The following is a 21471-nucleotide window of genomic DNA, read 5'->3' on the forward strand; positions in this document are numbered from 1 at the left end:
AAGGAACTGCAGATGCTTGTTTAATCCGTAGACTCAAAATGCTGGAGTAACTCAGCGGGACAGTGCTGCCTGTCTCGCTGTGTTACTCCAGCACTTTGTGCCTATATCAGGTTGTGGAGAGTGGTGGACTCGGCCCGGTCCATCATGGGCACAGCCCTCTCCACAATTGGAAGCATCTATGTGAGGCACTGCACTGCCTCAAGAAGGCAGGCAGCATCTATAAATCATGTTTGTGGATTGTACATGGCTGCCGCAGGCAAGATCTTCACTACACCTGTACCTCACTGTACTTGTGCGTATGACAACAAACTCAACTTGACCAGGCCTTGCCCTCTTCTCGTGGCTACCACTGGGCAGGAGGTGCGCCACCTGGTGTCACACACCAGCAGGTTCAGGAACAGCTAATTCCCTAAAACCATCAGGATATTGAACTGACCATTCCTACCTCAGCAACGGAACACTACAGACTGCCTCTTGCACAACCATGCACTTGCTTTTTTAAATTATGTTCTTGCACTAAAGTCTTATTTGCGCACAATCTTTTTATTTTCACTGCCTTGTAAAATGTATGTGTAATTTATGTTCTTTGTGTATTATCCGAGTCAAGGTGCCTGCGATGATGCTGAAAGCAAGATTTTCATCGTACCTGTACCTCACATGACAATTGTGTACATGACAATGAACTCAACTTTGACTTGACTTGGTTTTCAGCACCCAAGTCTGGAAATAATTCATTTGGGTTCCTGTGCAGACCCCTACTGGCCACAATGTGAGTGAGATAGACTACATACTGGTTTCAGGTGGAATATTCCTTTGTGTCCTGAACTTCACACATCGCCAAATAAACACACATGAAAAATTTACTCCCTCTCATATTAACTGTGGTATACACACACTGACACGTACAGCATTATCCAGAGCAGCTGAGATGATTGATTCATGTGATACCAGGAGATTGTTACATCAGCGACTTCAGGAAAGGAAGAAAATTGAACCAAAAATATTACAATTTTACTGACTGTGAAAAAAAACCCAGAATCAATTCCATGCGTGGGGCAGGGAGAAAGAGAAAGAGAAGGAGAGAGAAGCACAGGAGAGAAAGACTGAGATTGTTAGATCTATTGGAGTTTAAGTTTTATGATCTTAAAAGTGCGAATCAAACTCATCTATGGCATTGTGAGTGTTCCTAATGTTCAGATTTTATCAGCTAATCTCAAATATCTGCATCCATGTAATTTAGTGCAGAAGCATTGAAAGCAATTATGTGCATAAAGCATTTTACTTTCTTCATTTATTTTCTATTTATCTTCTTAAATTCATGCCATTTAAGAAAAATCAAAAGCATTAGCGATCAGTTAAGCATCAGACATCTCAATGTTGCCTCCACAAGAATGAAGCACATTTTGTGGATTTATATTGTAACTAGCTGGACTATTTCCTGTTAGGTGGCAGAAACCATTCTTTCTCGGGGATAATTGAGAGAGACTTCTAGAGATTTGCATGCAGCTGTTACTGCGAGAATACCAGCAACCCACCCTGGGTAGCTGTATCCCGTGGTACGGACCGTTCGCAGTACAAGTCCCAAGCCCCCGTGGGGGTGGACTCACAGGGTACCAGGACTAGCTTCTCAATTCAAAAACACACAGATGTTACTCCACGCTTCAGATCATTTTGCTGCTACTGGGCAGACTCATTTGCAGAGCTGGCTGGAAGGAACTGTAGGATGGTTGGGATTATGTAGAGTTGTTGCTGATGGGCTGCATTAACTTGGGGGACTGACAGCAGCTGCAGGATTAGATAAAGGGATGCTTTGAATTCTGCTTCTATGCTTAAAGAAAGGATTATGACTGAATGGAAGTCAGCTAACAGCATGTGGTGGGAATCTCAGACCATTCACTCTCCAGACCTAAGGTACCTCAATCTCTTTCAAAGTCTGCATGATTTGTTTACCGTTTTTGTGGCTCCTTGTGTAGCTTCAGAGCAGTGCTATTAGATGCTTAAATAACTCTTTCTGTCAAATGTCTGCTGTATATATTGCTACAGATATGTATTTTGACCGTACAGAGCTCAGCGCTAATCCTTAACTCTTTGAGGACAGAATGCCTATGTCTCATATTTATTTTGAAGCAGGGAACACACCTTTGAGACATTGTTCATGTTGAGATCTGCGTAAGATTTACCGTGTTCCTTAATAAAGAACAAAGAAAAAATAAACGTGGAGTGTACCTTGGAGGAACCCTCTGATTACAATTAATGCTTCAACGTAGTGGGACAATTGCTACTTGTGGATTTTTAAAATATTCCAGCGTCTATTTTAGACAAGGCACTGAAACAAGTGCTAATTCTGCCATTCCTGGTTTTCGTGTGGGATTGCAAACTTGAAATGTACTGAGAATTAAACCTCCGTGTGAGCCGCAGTGTCTTGTTTGGAATGGAAAGGCACACAGACTGAAAACAAGAGCTTCCTTTCAGCAGGAGATCCCTTCTATTCACTGATTTTAATGGGCAGCAAGGGATTTGCCATGGTTTCCTCATGCTAAAGCCACAAATACCCAAGTTACAGCACCAAATATCTCCGACTTATTGTTTTATGTCTTCTCTCCGTTAGAAGCCTTTCTCAAGACCGATTGAAATAATTAATAGCAGGTTTAACCTTTTCAGCACCGTATTTTCTGCTGCAACTTTCCAAAACGGATATGGATCAAACTGGAAATTATCAGCAACCTGGGTGCTCTTTGTGATTTCCCCTGTGTTAAAAAGCGATCCAAAATCGTCAGTGTTGTTTTTGAGGTTTCTGCATCTTTTTTTTTTGGTTTAACCCTCTGAATGGGAAACCAATGCACTTAGTTGCTTCAAAGCATCTGCATCGTGAACAGATTAAAGCAGTGATTGAGATATATTGTGGTATGAGGGTGCAAAGCATCTGGATAGTCTTAATTGCCAGTAGCCAGTGACACAATTATCAGCCTTGACCTGGTATGTGGTGTAATGGAGTCATTATGGGCAGCTGTCACCCATAATGTTCAATTCATGGTTGGATATCTATTTGTTGAATTTTGCTGCTGCATCTTGATTTGTATTTCAGTGCAGTGGTAGTACTTCCCAATGGTTTAACTTTGCCTATAGGATGTGATAACGAGACACAAAAGGTGTCGATGTGAGGTTAGGTTCTCATTGTTCATTGATCATTTTTGCATTAGACAAACTGAACATTGTTTAAACAATAAAGGTATTTTTTATTAGATTAAGGAATGAATGAACCAATAATGGCTTGGCACATATCCTGTGGTGTTTAATTCATTGAAAGTTGATAGAGAGGTAGGTAAGAAGATACATAGGCAAAAGTCTCTGACAATATTTAATAACTATAGCGATCCATAACAGCTAAAACAATATTGTCTTTGTACTGGGGACTCTGGACAATTAGCTACAGCAGCAGACACAGTTATTATGCAGAGTATATTGTGGCTACATTAAGCATTTCATTTGTATTCAGTGACTAACATACACCTGAAGTTACAATAAATGATTTTAACAACAATAACTATTTTTATAACAAGTAGTGATACATGACTGCTATATTCTTGATTAGTTTTTAAGAAATACCCTTCATAAAATAATTGGTCACATCATTTTCGACCAAATTATATTAACAATCAATAGCATTTTCACACAGTGCATTGAATAGGAAAGAATGAAAAACATCTAATATAAATGCATAATATTATCGCATGTCAAAATCTCAAGAGGCACCAGAATCTTTCTCTGTGTCGGAAAGAACTACAGATGCTGGTTTAAATCGAAGGTAGACACAAAATGTTGGAGTAACTGAACGGGACAGGCAGCATCTCTGGAGAGAAGGAATGGGTGACATTTTGGGCAGAGACCCTTCTTCAGAAGAAGGATCTCGGAAGAACGGTCGCGACCCAAAACGTCACCCAATCCTTCTCTCCCGAGATGCTGCCTGTCCCGCTGAGTTACTCTAGCATTTTGTGGCTACCAATTTTTTTTTCTCTGCAGTTGATAATAGAATTGCAAATATAACCCATAAATTGCAATTAAAGAGATTTAAGAGTTTCAACTGAAGGAAAAAAGAATTGCCAGTTCTTGGAGCTGCCAAAGTTAAACAGTTCAGAGACATCAGCACACGAAGATTAGTTTTCCTGTTTTCACTTCGTTATCCTTTTAAGTGTATTATTGGTCAAGAAGGTCCTATTAGTTCGCTTGCAAAGGAGGAATAAGTTCAGAAACAATTACTTTAAATATAATACAATATATACCTCCTGGACATCCCAGAGATGCATAGCCTGCTATAATTATGAACTATGAATGGTTGAGTGATGTTATATGGATTTAAAGACACATCAAAGGAATCTTCAGCTGTGATCGTACGGGCATCGTATTAGCATCTCATTTTCTCTTGGAAATATATGGCAAATTGCCAGTGATCAGTTTGTTCTTTTGTTGTATAGTTGCAATTGCACAAGCCAAGTCAAATACTCAATGCAGACTATGCAGCATTTTGTTAATACTGGAAATCACCTTAATTGCCTTGAACTGTTGATTGATCCTTAGTTCTTCAGGTCAAGGATTTAAACCTTGGTTTGAAGAATATGACTAACTTTGATTCAACTTCCATTGCTACACAATGTAATGTTTCCATTAATTTTCCATTTCATGCTATTTTACTTCAGACCTAGCATCTTGTTTACAGATATCACCGCACCTCCTCTCGTTGTATTCTTTACTAAGCCTTACACGCTGCTGTTGCTCTCCTCTTATGGTGCCACTGGCATGTGCTGTCTCCAGCTTGATGCAAACGGGCAGACCCACACCTCATCCAGATGGCCATCCTTGGCATATGCACCCAACCTGCAAGAGAGCAAAATTGATCAACACTGGCAATACACAATGGGCTGCTTTGTAGGTAAATTAGAGTTCCCTTTTACATTGTTACATGTGACATCAATGGAAAGAAACATTGAGAAAAGTGTAATGTCATCCCATAGTCAACATCTGAGAAGATTGGCACAAAATGCTGGAGTAATTCAGTGGGACAGGCAGCATCTCTGGATAGAAGGAATGGGTGACATTTTGTCAAGGCCCTACAACATTGGGATGGTTTTGGGTCCAACCTATTGATCAGCTTCATTCCCCTATATATCCTTAAGTCATAGAGTCATGAGAGGGTCACAATATGACCTCAGATCCATCTCTAATTAACTGTGAGCCATGCTTTTTTTTTGATGCTCTGCACTGTGAAGAAGTGCCCACAACTTTGCTGATTTTCCACTCCATAGTTCTGAACAAACATTTACTGAAATCAATTGAAATATCAGTAACAGTTGTATTTAATTGGCAAAATCCTTAGCAATGCTTCCTTTATTATGCCAAGATTTAGAAGTAGAATAACTTATGGGCTTCCTTCATCATGAATGTGTTCTACCAATTTGTTTCACTAAATTACTGATAAAGTAAGAATGGGCATTGGTTCCATTTTTGCAAGATCTGATTTGCAAACTATTTAATATGTAACGATGATTTGCTTGGCATAAGGTTTTGATTGCTTCTGGCTGTTCTACTTAGTTTTAGATCGTGTAATGGAGTTAATAGAATAATTTACTGCATAATCTTGCTTCCATTCATTGTACATTTATTATTTTCTTCTCATTTTTATCACCAGATTTCCTCCATTTATCGCTTGCTGCTTTGCCATTGAACGCCTGCTTTCAGCAAGCGCATGATTTCAAGCACTCAGATCATTGCTACTCGAGAGCTGGGTGATGTGCGACACGCTCGCACAATAAACTGAAGTGACCCGTTTCTCCATCCCGCTCCAAACCATTGCGTCCTGTGCACTTCCAGTGATGGTGCAATTCTTATCTCCCCGCTGCTCTGTTTGAGCAGGTCTGCTTTATCCAAGCATATCTCACACACCGAGCCAAGCCAACTCCATTTAGTGCAGGAAGGAACTGCAGATGCTGTTTTAAACCAAATGTCCTTGGGGAGGAGGTGGAGTGTTGCCATTTGGACCTCTGCAGTTCCTCTCGTGCAGGTAATCCCATTGTGCTGTAGCAAAGGAAGTTTCAGGAATTAGACCCAACAAACTATGTATTTCAAAAGACTATCGTCATTTTGAAGGGAAACCCAAGATAGACACAAAAGGATGGAGTAATTCAACGGGTCAGACAGCATCTCTGGAGAAAAGGAATAGGTGACATTTCCAGTCGGACCATGTTTCTTCTGACCATGTTTCCCATGACCTGACTACCTTTATGCTTCTTGGTGGTGGAGGTTGAGGGTGTGAGATTAGCCATAGGAGTAACTACGGTGCAAATTGTAGATTTCTTTAGACTGAGAGTTCCGTTTCTGATTGTGGCCTTCTCGTGAAACGTCGAGTGCCTATTCATAACCAAAGGCAATAACAAATTTGCATTCTTCACACCATCTCCTTTTAAAGTGTATACCTTTTTAAAATATCTATCTCCTGTGAGCATAGTAGCATCATGGTGAAGTTATTGGGCCAGCATCTAGAGACATAAACTATTGATCGATGATGTGAGTTTAAATCATTTGCAGCTGGGGAATTTAAACTCAATTAATTTAAACTCAATTCATTAAATAATCAGATTTGGTAAGAGTGACCATGAAACTACGGGATTATAGAAACTCATCTGGTTCGCTCATCCTCATCAGGTAAGGAAAACTGCCATCCTTACCTGATCTTGTCTAGGTTATTAGTTTAGTTTAGAGATACAACATGGAAACAACCCTTCTGCCCATCTAGTCCACGCCAACCATTTGTCATCCGTTCACACCAGTTCTATGGCATCGCACATTTTCATCCATTCCCTGCACGTAAGGGCCAGTTTTACAGCAGCCAATTGATCCATAAACCCCATGTTTTGGAGTGTGAGGAAACCAGAGCCTCTGGAGGAAACTCACGCGGTCCCAGGAAAAACGTGCATACTCCACACAGACTGTTGTTGAGGTCAGAATCAAACCAGGGTCTCAGGCGCAGTAGGTCAGCTGCTCTACCAGCTACACCACTGCGATTATAGATCTACTGACATGGTTGGGATGATCTGACAATTCAGTCAGTTCCAACGGGTAACTAGGAGAGTCTGAATAAAGCAACCCAAAGCATCTCCTATCACTTTTCTCCAGAGATGATGCCTGACCCATTGAGTTACTCCAGCACTTTGTGTCTATTTTAGGAGAGATTAATAATTGCTGATCTTGCTGATGTGAATGAAGAACAGATTAGTTGGGGTCATAATGAGGCTATAGTCACTGACCTGAAACCAGTCAGAGCCAAGTAGTTCTATTCATCTCCCTATTTGTTCTGTCGACAACGGGATAAGAGTTGTCTGAGGGCGAGATTTATATCCCTTGGTACTTGGTAAGGTCCACAACCGGCTCAATACTTAACATTTGTTGCTTGTTACTAATCAGCATAGCTTAAGGACAGAACTCCATATATCTCCACCCCTAGTTAAGGAATCTGGTGCAGAAACAGGCCTTTCGGCCCACCGAGTCCGCGCCGACCAACGATTATCCTGTACACTTGCACTATCCTGCGCACTAGGGATAATTTATCATCTTTATCAAAGCCAATTAGCCTACAATCCTGGACATCTTTGGAATGTGGGAGGAAACCAGAGCACCTGGGGAAAACCCACATGGTCACAGGGAGAACATACAAACACCATACAGGCAGCACCCTTAGTCAGGATCAAACACTGATCTCTGGCGCTGTAAGGCAGCAACTCTACCACTGTGCCACTGCAACGCCCAATTAGCCAAAGCATCAGCTCGAAAGGTTGGATGTCACTGAATGACAACTTGGGTTTGGATGGACTTCCCACAGTCAAATACTTTGGAAACAAGAGTTGTTTGTATTGTAGGCTGGTTTTATTGCTGTAATACACAGGGTATTACTCATTTTGGCACTGAAGCTTTTAAGAAGATATTCTGGAAATTTAGTCAGAGAACATTTTAGGGCATCCTAAAGGAGGAACTAGGATGGTGGCACGGTAGCGCTGCGGTAGAGTTGCTGCTTTACAGCGAATGCAACGCCGGAGTCTCAGGTTCGATCCTGACTACGGGTGCTGTACTGTAAGGAGTTTGTACGTTCTCCCCGTGACCTGCGTGGGTTTTCTCCGAGATCTTCGGTTTCCTCCCACACTCCAAAGACGTACAGGTATGTAGGTTAATTGGCTGGGTAAATGTAAAAAAAAATATTTTTAAAAAATAAAATAAAATAAAAAAAATAAAAAAAATTTTAAATTTTTTTTTAAAAAATTAAAAATTGTCCCTAGTGGGTGTAGGATAGTGTTAATGTACGGGGATCGCTGGGCGGCACGGACTTGGTGGGCCGAAAGGGCCTGTTTCTGGATGTATATATATGATATGATATGATATGATAGAGGCAGGGGCAAAGACATTCCAGAGCTTGGGTCTGTTGTAGTCTTGGCCACTAATGGAGCAGTTTAAAATCAGTGGTGGGCAAGAGCCAGAAATGGAAAAGTAGAAGGCTGCTAATATGTCATAGGGTAATTGATCGAGAGAAGGTAAGAGAGATGAGAGGATACAAAGCCAGGAAGGACTTGAAAACAAGGGTGAGAATTTTTTAATCAAGGCATCACTCAACAAGGAGCCAGCAATCAGTGTACATGTGTCTAAGTGGGTGAATTAAATGCTGTTAGAAGAATGGAAGTTGACCAGGAGGCCACTGGAATGATCAACTCTCAACACTGTGATGGAGAAAGGCAGTCTTAGTAACACCACCAAATATATGCTCAAACCTCACCTCAGGGATAAAAATGAAGTAATTTGGTATGGCGGACATTGACCAAGGGATAATGTCCACAGACAATGTTTCTCCCTCATTCTTAATTGGAAAGAAAGACTTCTTTATTCAACAATGGATGTGAGAGAAAATATCTGGCGATACAGAGGCATGGGTCAAGGAGGTGACCATGCAGTGGAGCCATGTGCAATCAGCATACATATTGAGACTATATGTTTTTAAGCAATCTTTTCAATGAGAAGAGGACTGGGTCAAGTATAAAGTCTTGAAAGATTGGAAGGGGAAGATAAGCCATTGCAGATGATTCATTGAACAACAACGCAGATAGCTAAGATGCACATGGACAATAGGGGAGAAGTATGAAATGGATAATGTGATCATTGATGACAAAGGTTGCTACAGACAACTTGGCATGGACAAAACTAGATTGCTTCCTCCTGTTTTAGTCACACAGGCTATAATTTATGACTTTAGTAAGAGCTTTTTTAGGTGCCAGAGCAGAAATACGACTGGATTGAAGGACTGAACCATCTATAAATAGCTTTTCTTATCTTCTTGCTTCACTATTTCCCCAACCACTATTGTGGTTTTTAGTTTAGTTTAGAGATACAGCACAGAAAGAGGTCTTTCAGCCCACCGAGTCCACGCTGACCAGCGATCCCCACATATTACGGACAATTAACAATTACACCAAGCAAATTAACCTACAAACCTGTATGTCTTTGGAGTGTGGGAGAAAACCGGATTTCCCGGGAAAAACCTACACAAATCACGGGGAGAACGTACAAACTCCGTACAGACAGCACCCGTAGTCGGGATCAATCCGGGGTCCCTGGCACTGTAAGGTAGCAACTCTACCACTGCGCCACCCTGTGATGTCTCTCATAGGAAAAATGGGTGTAGATCTGGGAAACTCCAGTACGCTCCGACCTAGTAATTATAGTTGGCAACAAATGTGTAATTAATTTAGGCACTATATTCAACAGTGACTACTCTTTTAATGAATGCATTAGATATAAAGTGCATTAGGAAGTCCTGAGGTTACAAAAGAAGATGATGCACGTTTTTATGTTGAATTACCCTTTATTCTCTTGATTTTTGTAATTGTATTCCTGCCACCAATATGTTATATGCACCCAGTCTTCGATAGCATCACAATGATTGCATGGAGAACTTTGGCTAAAATTGGAAATGTGTTTGATCCGGGAGCTTCCAGGTTCAAACCCCACTCAAGAGACTTGAATAGAAAAATTTAGGTGGGTGATCTAATGTAGTAGGAAAAAATTTTGCAGATGCTGGTTTAAATCGAAGGTAGACACAAAATGCTGGAGTAACTCAGCGGGTCAGGCAGCATCTCTGGAGAGAAAGAATGGGTGTCGGGTCAGGACCCTTCTCTAATGTAGTGCTGTACGAAGGAAGTGCTGGATGTTTGAAGATTACGTACTCTCTCTCTCTCTCTCTTGTGTTGAGATAGATGATGTCAGGGCATTGTTTTGAATCATAGCAGGAGTATTACCTCAGTATACAGATCTAATTTGATCACATTTTTGTAAGATCGTATCATATGGTTATTACCTTCTGCTTGTGGGAGATTACTGTGAGCAAATTGGCTCTCATTCTGCACACTTAAACTGTGCCAACATATTATGAAGGTACTTCTTTGGTTGAGGGGATCAAGTATTGTTCTGAAAAGCTGCATTTTTTTTCTCTCACTTTATCTACAAAAATGGTAAGACAGATTAGTGCTTTGAACAGGACCAATAAAAGAAAAACAAAGTTGGAATGAAAAGGAAAATATACAAGTTGGTTTCAATATTGCAATGTCATTGTCACTTTCTGGGTCTTATCAATTGTAAGAAGGATACTTGCAACAAAATTGTAAATGTTTCCCTCTGAGTGTATCAGAAGAATTAGTACTGAGAGAAAATTGATCTTCATATAATTGTAAGGATAGCTTAATTAGTTGAATTACTTTTTCAAGTATTCCTTTAACTTAAATCTCGTAAAAATAACACATCATGTGCATGCGTAAATATAAGTAAAAGTATTGAGCTGTACAGCATTGAGAAGTAGCTGCTGGTAGCCATTCGTGTAACCAAAAACTGAAAATCAAACCTCATTTCAATGTTTTATTGCAAGCCTCTGACAGATTGAGTGGAGCGCAGTGCAGTGCAGAGCTACTTTGCAGAAGAGAAAGGATATTGTCATGAAATGCAATATGTGGGCATCTGAAAATATTCCTGTGGGAGTGGGCACTGCTTCTAAACAAAATTGATGATAATGTCGAATTTAGCCGATCCCCACATTGGAACAAAGAACACTGCGAGCTGCAGAACTCCATCACCAGGCAGAATTTCAAGTGGGTCTACAGAGCAGAAAGATGACTGTGACGTGTGGTGAATTTTGTTACGGAGATCATGACAGGACTCCAAAATTCCTTCATCCTAAGTTTCTTTTGGCTTCAAAAATAAAATACAAGAACAACTGCCTTCAGAATTTAGTCCCAAGCACAAAGATCAATGCTTTATTTTACCAGCCAAATTGTTGCAAACAGTCCCATTTAATATTCAGTTGTTTGTAATACCAAAAGAAAATGCATTTTATAAAGCCCTGGTTTCCACAATTTAAATTTTCAGGTGATGCTTAGAAATTTGTGCACAGCTTTATTCACAGTGGAACAATAATAGTGCAATTCTGTCATTGTAACAGACAAGTTGCTTATATTAGACTTGCTTGTAACAGAAGGGACTTTAGCAGAACTGATTAAGTGTATGTCACCAGCAAATTAGAAGCAGGCTGCAGAAACTCCAGCAGAGCAGAAAGGAATTCAAAGGCACGGTTCCCACAATATGGAAACAGTTTCCAGGAATGGTTAATTATATCAATTCGCAACTGTTTGCATCCCTGTCATGAGACAGTAAGACTTCTTGTTTCTGTTGACCCAATTATAGGAAATTATCTTTGCTCCTTTGGGTAATGCTTGCGTTTAAAAAGGGGATTAAGGTTTGCTAACCCAGAAATTACAGATTGTTTATTGTCATTTAGCATCTTCGTGACCAGACAATAAAGTTAGTGTATTTAATATTGAGTAGTATTTGTCTTTACTCATTCGGTGACACTCTTGCCCCGAGTCAAAAGACTTCCAGATTAAAATGCAGGTGGATGTAGTGTTGGAGGGGAGCTGCATGATCAGAAATGCTGCCTTTCAGATGAAGCGTTAAGTTTGGATCCCATCTGAAGGGAGGACATGAAAGATTCACTGTTTTGATAAGGAGCATGAGAGCTCTTCCTCACTTCCTAGCCATTCTAGGCACCACCATTCTCCGAGTAAAAATCGTGTCTTGTAAATCTTTCCTGGGGCAATGTACGTCACTCAATCAGCATCACCAAATCAGAGGATCTGATTATTTTCCTGTCACGTTTTACAGACTCCTCTGTTTAGTACAGTCAGACAGCATAGAAACAGGCCCTTCGGCCCAACTTGCCCATGCTGACCTAAATGACCCATCTACACTAGTCTGGCCAATTCACATTTCGCCCATATCTCTCTAAACCTTTCCTATCCATGTACCTATCCAAATGTCTTTTAAATGTTTAAACCTTTCTCAACTACCCACTCTGGTAGCTCATTCCATATACTCACCACCCTCTGTGTGAAAACGTTGCCCCTCAAGTTCCCATTAAATCTTTCCGCTTTCACTTTAAACCTATGTCTTCTGGTTCTTGATTTCCCTACTCTGAGCATCTGCCCCTATCCATCCTCATGTGATCTTAAACACCTCTGCAAGATCACCTGCAAGATCCTCCTGGATTCCAAGGAATAAAGTCCTAGCCTGCCCAATCTCTCCCTGTAGCTCAGGCCCTCAAGTCCTGGCAACATCCTCGTAAATTTTCTCTGCACTCTTTCCAACTTAAGGGCCTGTCCCACTTACGCGATTTTTTTTGGCGACTGCCGGCGATTGTCAAAGTCATAGCAGATCGCCAAAATTTTCTTTTACCCGACGACAATGACCACGACAATGCCGAGTCAGGTTGAGATTACACCGTCTTCTGAAACATCACAAAATTCCCACGCTGTCAACGCTTCTCCGGCGTCCTGATTTTCGCTGAAATCACTGACAAGTCGGTAAGTACTTGAGAGTTTTGAACTATAACATCTTGTATGGGTTACTTAAAAACCAAGCTTCACTGTAACAAGGAATAAACTGGATTTACTTCCAGTTTACTAATAGCTGTATTAAAAAAATTTTTTTAAGTGGTTCAGTGGATTTTTGTGAAAAGTGTGTGGGCATTCTTTGAAAATGTAAGGGGGATGCATATCTGGTTTCTGGGTTGAATATCTGGGTTGGGAGCCCACTTTAAATGTAATGGCTGATGGCCATAAACATCGCGAAATTCCCACGCTTACCCGACCGTCAAACTGTCGCCTCCAATCTACCTGTCAAATGTCCTGACGGTAAATATATTGGTTAAACACAAGCATTTTATGGTATTTTTAAATGACTTTACTTATTTTAATATTATGTGCTTCTAAATGCATCTAAGAGAACCTATCAAACCTGGGGACAGCATGCTACAGCGCCCGCAATAAGCAACGATAACTGGCGACAAGCCAGCATGTCACCGAGATTTCAAACCGTTTGATTTCTCGGCGACACGCCGAGATCCACTACGATCCACTACGATCTTTGGAAGACCCCTCACGATCATGCCCGCGACACCCCGGCAAACTGTCGGCGACAGCCTAGTCGCCGGCAGTCGCCTTAAAATCGCATAAGTGGGACAGGCCCTTTATTGTTCTGTTTCCTTCATTATAACAGTACTAACCTTTTAGAAACACTTCCTGTGATCATGAAAGATACGACATGTGAATGTCTTTCTTCTTTTTTTAATAACATGCTAGTCAGTGAGCTGAGGAGCCAGACACATCAGAAAGGCACAGGTTTGATCCACATTGTGTAGTGACTCATCTGTCCCAGCATGGGGAGAACTCAACACTATTCAATTAGCCATCTTGCCCCAGGAAAGAAATGGTTCACTCATCCATGAGTCACTCTCAGGATCTATTTTATTAATGGATTTTAGTGCTGCTGGGGAATTAATGATGAAGGCAGGATGCTGCTTTGAAAATACTTCTGATCCTTTATTTGGGGAATATTGCGATCATATCTCAAGAAGAGGAACGTTTGGAGTGGGAGACTGATGGATGTGTCATCTTTCAGTGCATTTGACTTGTATTGGATGTTAAGGATATAATGTGTAATTTTGTCACCACACCTGGAATAGAACGTTTTACATACAAGGAGAGATTGGAGAGACTGGGTTCACTCTCACTGGAACAGAGCAGGCTGAAGGTTGACCTTACAGGAGTTTATGAAATTAAGAGGAGCATGAAATGGGGTAGCTAGTCAGTCTTTTACCCATGGTGAGGATATCTAAAACTAGAAGTGAAATTTAAAGATCTGAATGCCAGGTTTTTCATACAGTTCCCAGAAAAATGGAAGGTGGTTCCATGAAACATGGTATCAAAGGATGTGGTCGAGGCAGATGCAATTACATCAACTGTAAGATTGATGAAGGACCTGGGGATCAGCGGACAAGCCCCATGCCAGGCCATCAAGGAAACATCAGGGGTGGCAGAGCTGAGTAGCCAGTGGCTCTGGCTGAAGAGGAACGACCCCCATCTGGTCTCCCAAATAAGCTGGCTAGGCAGATGCAGAGGGGGGTGGTTCTGGGACACCAGAACGCACCGCTGAGCCCACTGGAGACGTCGTGGGCCCAGTCAGCGAAACGTTGATGAAAGTAGGAGCCCACTTGATAACCCCAATGACGTGTCTCCCCAGCCTTCCTCAACATCGGAGGAGCGTAGGTGAGTGCTTAAGCTTTCCATCACCACCGGGAGCAAGTTAAGAGTTGGCACTTTGGATTTTAACATCACGTCCTGTGTATTTGAAAACAACATTTAAAAGACATTTGGACAGGTACTTGTATAGGAAAGGTTCAGAGGGATATGTGGCGAATGCAGGCAAATGGGATGAGAATAAATAGGCATCACGGTCGGTACAGACAGGCTGACAGGGCTTGCTTCTGCATTGTCCAACTCTCTGACACTTTATGACTCCTTTAATCTAATAATGGTCATGACAATGTTATGGGAACTAAAGAATGTTATGATACAGAGGATAGAATATATCAGAGCAGTTTAAGAAACACATCTTCAGCAAGAAAAATAGGACGATAACAGCAGGGCAGGGGAAACATCGTGGGAATTGTGTTTTAAGCAGCATTGTTTCCCATAAATATTACTGAAATGATGGATGGTGGAGAGTAACTGAAAAGGATTTCACCAGAGCTTCACAGATTTTAACGATAATTTTGATTAAGTTACACATTTAATAATTGCTTCCATTCACCCAGAATTTTGGCGATAATTAACCGTTCCTGTTACACTGGGTGAGAAGGGAAAATAGGATTTTTTTTTAATGATTACTGTTACAAGCTGTTGAATTTACTGGGGGGGAAAAAAATCTGATTCCCACTGTACTGTGTTTCAAAATTAAGAAAAATCAGTATCGCCCTAATTGAAAACATCAGGATAGAGGGCAGTCATGGCAGACTGGAGCAGGTGTAACCACCCTTGGTTTCATTAACACGGTTGCATTTGAATGATAATATGATGAAAAGCTAGTCTGTCCTTGTTCAGATGCAGCAGAAGTAACTGCAGAGAGACAAAGAGCTGCTCTGTCCTCTTTTCCCATTGTTTCTGGTCACTTAATAGCCTTTTGGTACACTGGCTTTTCTCCAAATAGCTTCCAATCCCTTCCCTCCCACAAAATCCACCCCCCACCCACTTGCTCACACACTTCTTCTGCTGGGGTAACGATTATGGCTGAGACCCTTGTGAGATGACTACTGATATCCTTTCTCAGCCTTGCATCCGTGATTATGCCTTTATCGATGCCACGATGGACAAGAACTAAAAAGCCTACAAAGCCACACACACTCTCTACAGTTCTGTTATTATATGCTGCATTCGGGAGTTTCCTAATATTATCAGGGGAATGGTTAGTTATTTACGTAGTTATCCCCTTTTAATGCCACAATTACGATAGGAATGGTAATACCGCCACGAGTCAGCAATCCATTTCTTCCCAACTGGGATTTAAAGCCGCAGATTTCATACAGTTTACACACAAGAACACACAACTTTGACAGGCTGATAGAAAACTCATCAGACCTGCCCCACAGCATGAATGATGCATCATCAATATACTCCCTCCCCCCCCCCCCTCTTCCTGCAGCGACCCCGAGAGAGATGAGGAATGAAATAACAAAAAGGCTAACAATAGAAAATAAAATCGTGAAGATTCACGTCGCGTTTATGTTGCTACTGTAATTTCAAAGGTGGTTGGATGATATTGAAAATGACTCCTAGAAAACCCAAAGCCATCTTTCTGGTGTAGTAGAGCATTATCCTACCTATTACATTATGTATAAACAAAGATTCACACTGAGTAGAGACTGAAAACTCAGCACATCACATTTATAATTTCTCCATCCTTTGTAATCCAATGGCAGATTTGATTTTGATTGTTTTTAATATTTACATGAAGTACACTCATCTTCAGAAAACAATAGACGGGCAATCTGAGGATTTAAGTGGGACACATGAAGGTAGTGGCGGTCAGATAGACTTGAGATGTGTCAGTATCTGTGCGGAGCTACTTGTTGTGGCCTGACGTTACTGAGGGGCAATGTGCAGATAAATAAAAGGGCAGGACCAAGGATGGATGAATTGGGAGGCCACATGCAAACTGGAGGAACAGCACCACATGTTGTGCTTGGGTAGTTTACAACCCAACATTTAAATTGGAACACATGTTCCATTTCTCGGTTAACAAAGCCCCTTTATCCCCCCCCCCCCCTGCACATTTTCCCCTATCTTCCCTGTTCCCCTATCTTGGATGTGTATCCATTTCTCCTTTTCCCCTCTTCCCCCCTCCCATCCCTTTCCACATATATTCCTTCCTCTGGCTTCACTTTTTCTGAGCCTCCTATCTTTATCTTCTTCTCACACTTTTTTTTGTCTTTTCATCTCTGGCCTTTACTCCAACCATCTGCCCATCAAAATTCCTCTTAAGCCTGTATCCATCTGTCTCGTAGATAGACAAAAAATGCTGGAGTAACTCAGCGGGACAGGCAGCGTCTCTGGAGGGAAGAATGGGTGACGTTTTGGGTCCAGACCCTTCTTCAGACATCTGTCTCGTGCTAGGCTTTGTCCTGCTCCACCTCTCTACCAGCCTTCCCCTCTCTACGTCAATCAGTCTGAAAAAGAGTCCTCGCTTCCTAGCCATGGTCTCCAGAGATGCTGTCAGGCCCGCTGAGATATTCCAGCAATGTGGGTCTTTTATGGGGATACCAGATATATTGCTGGAAGAGGAAAAAGAGAAGCATTGCAAGATGAATGAAAAAGGAAATGGGTATGTACTAGAAATATTTGGGGAAACATTTCTTCCAAAGGATATGGGAGGTGATGAGATCCCATAAATGCCCTTACTTTTCTTGAGGTAGAGAATGTGGGTTTGGAACATGCCTTTGGCAAAGACTTGATACATTGCTGCTGTGCGACTTGCGTGTTATACACTCTGTACCCACAACTTGTTCTAATAGACATTTTTATTAAAATCTGCTCTGTCCTCAGTTCTATTGCACCACCACAAGTCTGCCACCCAGTACAGAGCATCTCCATGATTTGCATTGTCTCTGAGCATAGTTATGGCAAGAGAATGTACCACTGTCATGAAATGTCTTTGACAGAATATGTATTGGTATTTGTGAATTATCAGGTTCACATTAGTTGGCTTGGGATTTACTTTCTATTGAGCCACTGGAAGTCTGGTGATGTATAGTCTGGGCTGTGGAATGAATTAAGTATGGCATATGTATGTGATTAAATTTGGAAGAAACCCGAGTTCTGGAATGACTTTATCGTTGGACAGGAATATAAAGTCACAACAAGATGAGATTTTTTACACTATTATATTGACGGATTGGGGGCCAGGAACATCAGTGAGCTTGGTGTGATGGGTATGTGGGCCAGCATAGAGGAAGCAATGTCTTCAATATTATTAGCACATTTGTGGGAAGATGCTGGAAAATCAATCTGCATGCACAGTATGGTGTAAATCTGGAGGGTGGAAAGAAGTTGGCTGTTTAGCAAATAAATAGCGAGACACAGTGGTGGTAACAAGTTATTTTCTAGCTGGTCTTTGGAGCAGTTGGAATTAGTAGATGAGCTTAGGATCAACTGGCCTGAGATGGTATCTGAGGTGGGATTACCACTGATCAGAAACATATCAGGACCAGACATGCTGTTATTACCAGAGCAGATCAAAAGCTAAGTATCCCATGGAAACTGACTCGCCTTCTGATGCCCAAATGTTTTTCTACCTTCTATAAGATACAAATAAGGAGCAAGATGGAATACTCCACACTTGCCTGAGTGGATGCAGCTCTAAGAATTTGAGGCTTAACACTGTTCACTAAAACAAAGCAAAGCAATGATTCACACCTTATCAACTGCTCAAAGGTTCATTTCCTCCACCATCAAGGCATACTAGTTGCAGTGTATTCCATCTACAATTTGTATTCTTGTATCTTGTATGTTGTGGTCATCACTTCCGAAGAGTCCACCAGGGACTATACTGGAAGTATCCTATACCCACGAGAGACAATTTTTAACACCAAGCCAATTAACCTACAAACCTGTACGTCTATGGAGGAAACTGAAGATCTCGGAGAAAACCCACGCAGATCACGTGGAGAACGTACAAACTCTGTACAGACAGCACCTGTAGTCAGGATCAAACTCGGGTCTCCAGCACTGCATTCGCTGTAAGGCAGCAACTCTACCGCTGTGCCACCATGACCGCCGGTGTTGTTACTCCTACTCTCACACCCTCAACCTCTACCACTGAGAAGGATAACGTTAGTTGGGTCATGGGAAGCAGGGTCTGATGAAGGGTTCCAACCTGAAACGTCACATGTTCCTTTTCTCCAAAGGCGCTGCCTGACCAGCTGAGTTACTCCAGCATTTTGTGCCTAAGGTTTACCTTCATGCTTCCTACCATTCTAATTTGAAATACATCTGTTCGTTGGGTCTAATTCCTGAAACTCCCTTTGCTACCGCACAATGGGAATACCTGCACTAAAGGAACTGCAGAGGTCCGAAAGGTGACACCAGCTCCTCCTACAGGACATTCGGGGATGGGTGATAAATGCTGGCCGAGCCAACAACATCCAAATTCAGAGAAAATATTTTTAAAATAAAACATAGTCAAGATAATTGAAAATTTGAAACTGTGATTCTTGAAGACTTTGGGATGATTGTTTAATTAGAGTGGCTGCAGAAGGATGGGAATTTGGAAGAGAAAGTAAGAGTTAGAGTCATAGAGTGAGACAGTGTGGAAACAGGCCCTTCAGCCCAACTTGCCTACACCGGCCAACATGTCCCAGCTACACTGGTCCCACCTGCCTGCATTTGGTCCATATCCCTCCAAACTTGTCCTATCCATGTACCTGCCTAAGTTGTGAGAAAGTGTTGGAAATAGCCTTGTTTGTGGTCACAGTTCTGTTTAGTTTAGTTTGGAGATACAGCGTGAAAACATGCCCTTCGGCCCACTGAGTCTGGGCCGACCGACGGTCACCCGTTCACTAGTTCCAATCCTGTACACTAGGGGCAATTTTCAGAAGCCAATTCACCTACAAGCCTGCACATCTCTGTGATGTGGGAAGAAACTGGAACACCCAGAGAAAACCCACGTGGTCACATGGCGAATGTACAAGCTCCGTACTGACAGCACCCATCATGGTAATCCCACATAGGACTGCAAAGTCAGGATTGATTATAGTTAGAAGAGTTTATATCAAAGCCAAAGTTAAAGGAAGACACGAAGTAGGAGATCTTAGAGGACAAGGCAAAAGGACATGGAGTTTGATTCCTCATTCCAGGTGATTTTAATCAGTGCAGATGCTGAACAGGCAAATCAGTGCAAAAGTGCATTTTTCCACATTATTGTCGAACTTCTAATTTTACAGATGTGTAACATTAAAGGATTGCTGGATTTCAATGGTTCAAGAAGAATTAGTAAAGGACTGACCAGGTCATTTTTGGGGATTATTGTGGGACCTGCTATGTGGGATGTTTGGCAGAAAACTTGTTGAATTTTGAAGAGCTATCTGCCACATTTCCCAAGGTGTTGTTCCAACAGGCAGGAGCAGTTCGGTGGAAAATACCAATTGATGATAGGTCGAAATATTAGTTATCACTCTTCTTGAGATACAACACAATAGTTTTAGTTTTGTCGCAAATACCACAAAGGTTTGAGTCAATAATATCTGAAAAATGAAATTATTTTGTTTCCCTCGACAAATAGAATTTCAATAGATTTGATTCGACAGCAAATCACATCATCTCAACAAGAAATTCTGACGTAAGATCATTGGAAAATGCATTAATTGGACACTTACCAAGTTCCTATGGGATCCTTGCCAATTTTCTGCTGAAAATATGGCAGTAGGTTCAGAAAACCGTAACAAAATTCCAGACGTCTGTGTTTTTGGCATGTTAATGAGTTTATAGCCTTTTTCCTTCTTTATGTCCTGTTGAGAGATATTCTATTTCCAAGTCGGGAATGATAAGCAGATACTGGGTAATACTGGCACAGGGACATCCTTGAGTCGCATGCTATGAAGAGTCTGAGTGCAAACTGGAAATGTAAGCAGAAGGCACATAACAGAACTATTCATGACCTCATCAAATGTTGACACTGGTGTAACTCTGCAAAATGTGGCATCAGATGCAGAGGGTGATGCACTAGCAGTGTATTCACATTTTCTGCATTGCATTTTGCAAGATTAGAAACTTTTCTGCCAAACAGTGATGAGTTTAGAATAGCTTCATAACATAGACACATCGGCAATAAGAGCAATAGTAGGCCATTCCTACCTGCTCCAACACTCAACACAAACATGCCTGATCATCCATCTCATATTTTCTCATGCCTTTTGCATCTGGATAAATGTATCTCTCCTTCCTAAATATGTTCATGACTTCGGGCAGAGAATTCCAAAGGTCCACCACCACTCTCTGAGTGAAGAAATGTTAGTCCTAAATTTCTTGGTCATTATTCCCTTTTTTCCCCCACTTGAGTTAGAAAAAACAATCATATGCAGCCAATCTGCATAGCCCTGTAGCCCTGTAAAAATCTTGTAAGTGTAAATTTTTAGATCCACTATTATTCATCTTCACTCCAGTGAATGCAGACCTAGCCAACCAATCATTCCTTATGTCACCACAGAAATAACTAACAGCTAAATTTGCCGCTGATGTAACTTGCTTCAAATAGTATTTTATCCTCCACCTCCAACTCATTAAATATCAATGCCGTAAACATCGCTGTCATCCGAGACAACAACAATCTTCCAAATACAAAAACAGCAATCCTCCAATTTCTCTCAAATCTCCACCTTGGAAAGCTCACATTTTGGCAAATACTTTCTCAATTGCTCACTCTTTTCCATTTGATATTTCTAACATTGAGAAGCAACTATAAGGTGCCATCTGTGACTGAATTACAACAATAATGACTGTCACCCAT

At 41.4% G+C, this 21471-nt stretch overlaps 1 protein-coding gene across 1 annotated transcript in view; it reads left to right on the top strand.

The window, feature by feature from the left end:
* Positions 1 to 1585: 1585 nt before the first annotated feature.
* Positions 1586 to 21471, top strand: part of LOC144608765 (galactosylgalactosylxylosylprotein 3-beta-glucuronosyltransferase 1-like) — a 178035-nt gene continuing 158149 nt past the window's right edge. The window contains exon 1 of the mRNA XM_078426845.1: positions 1586 to 1911. The gene's annotated coding sequence lies outside the window, so the exon portion shown is untranslated. The remainder of the gene's footprint in view (positions 1912 to 21471) is intronic.

Source organism: Rhinoraja longicauda, chromosome 32 (assembly GCF_053455715.1).
Source record: "Rhinoraja longicauda isolate Sanriku21f chromosome 32, sRhiLon1.1, whole genome shotgun sequence".
NCBI classification, from domain to species: Eukaryota; Metazoa; Chordata; class Chondrichthyes; order Rajiformes; family Arhynchobatidae; genus Rhinoraja; species Rhinoraja longicauda.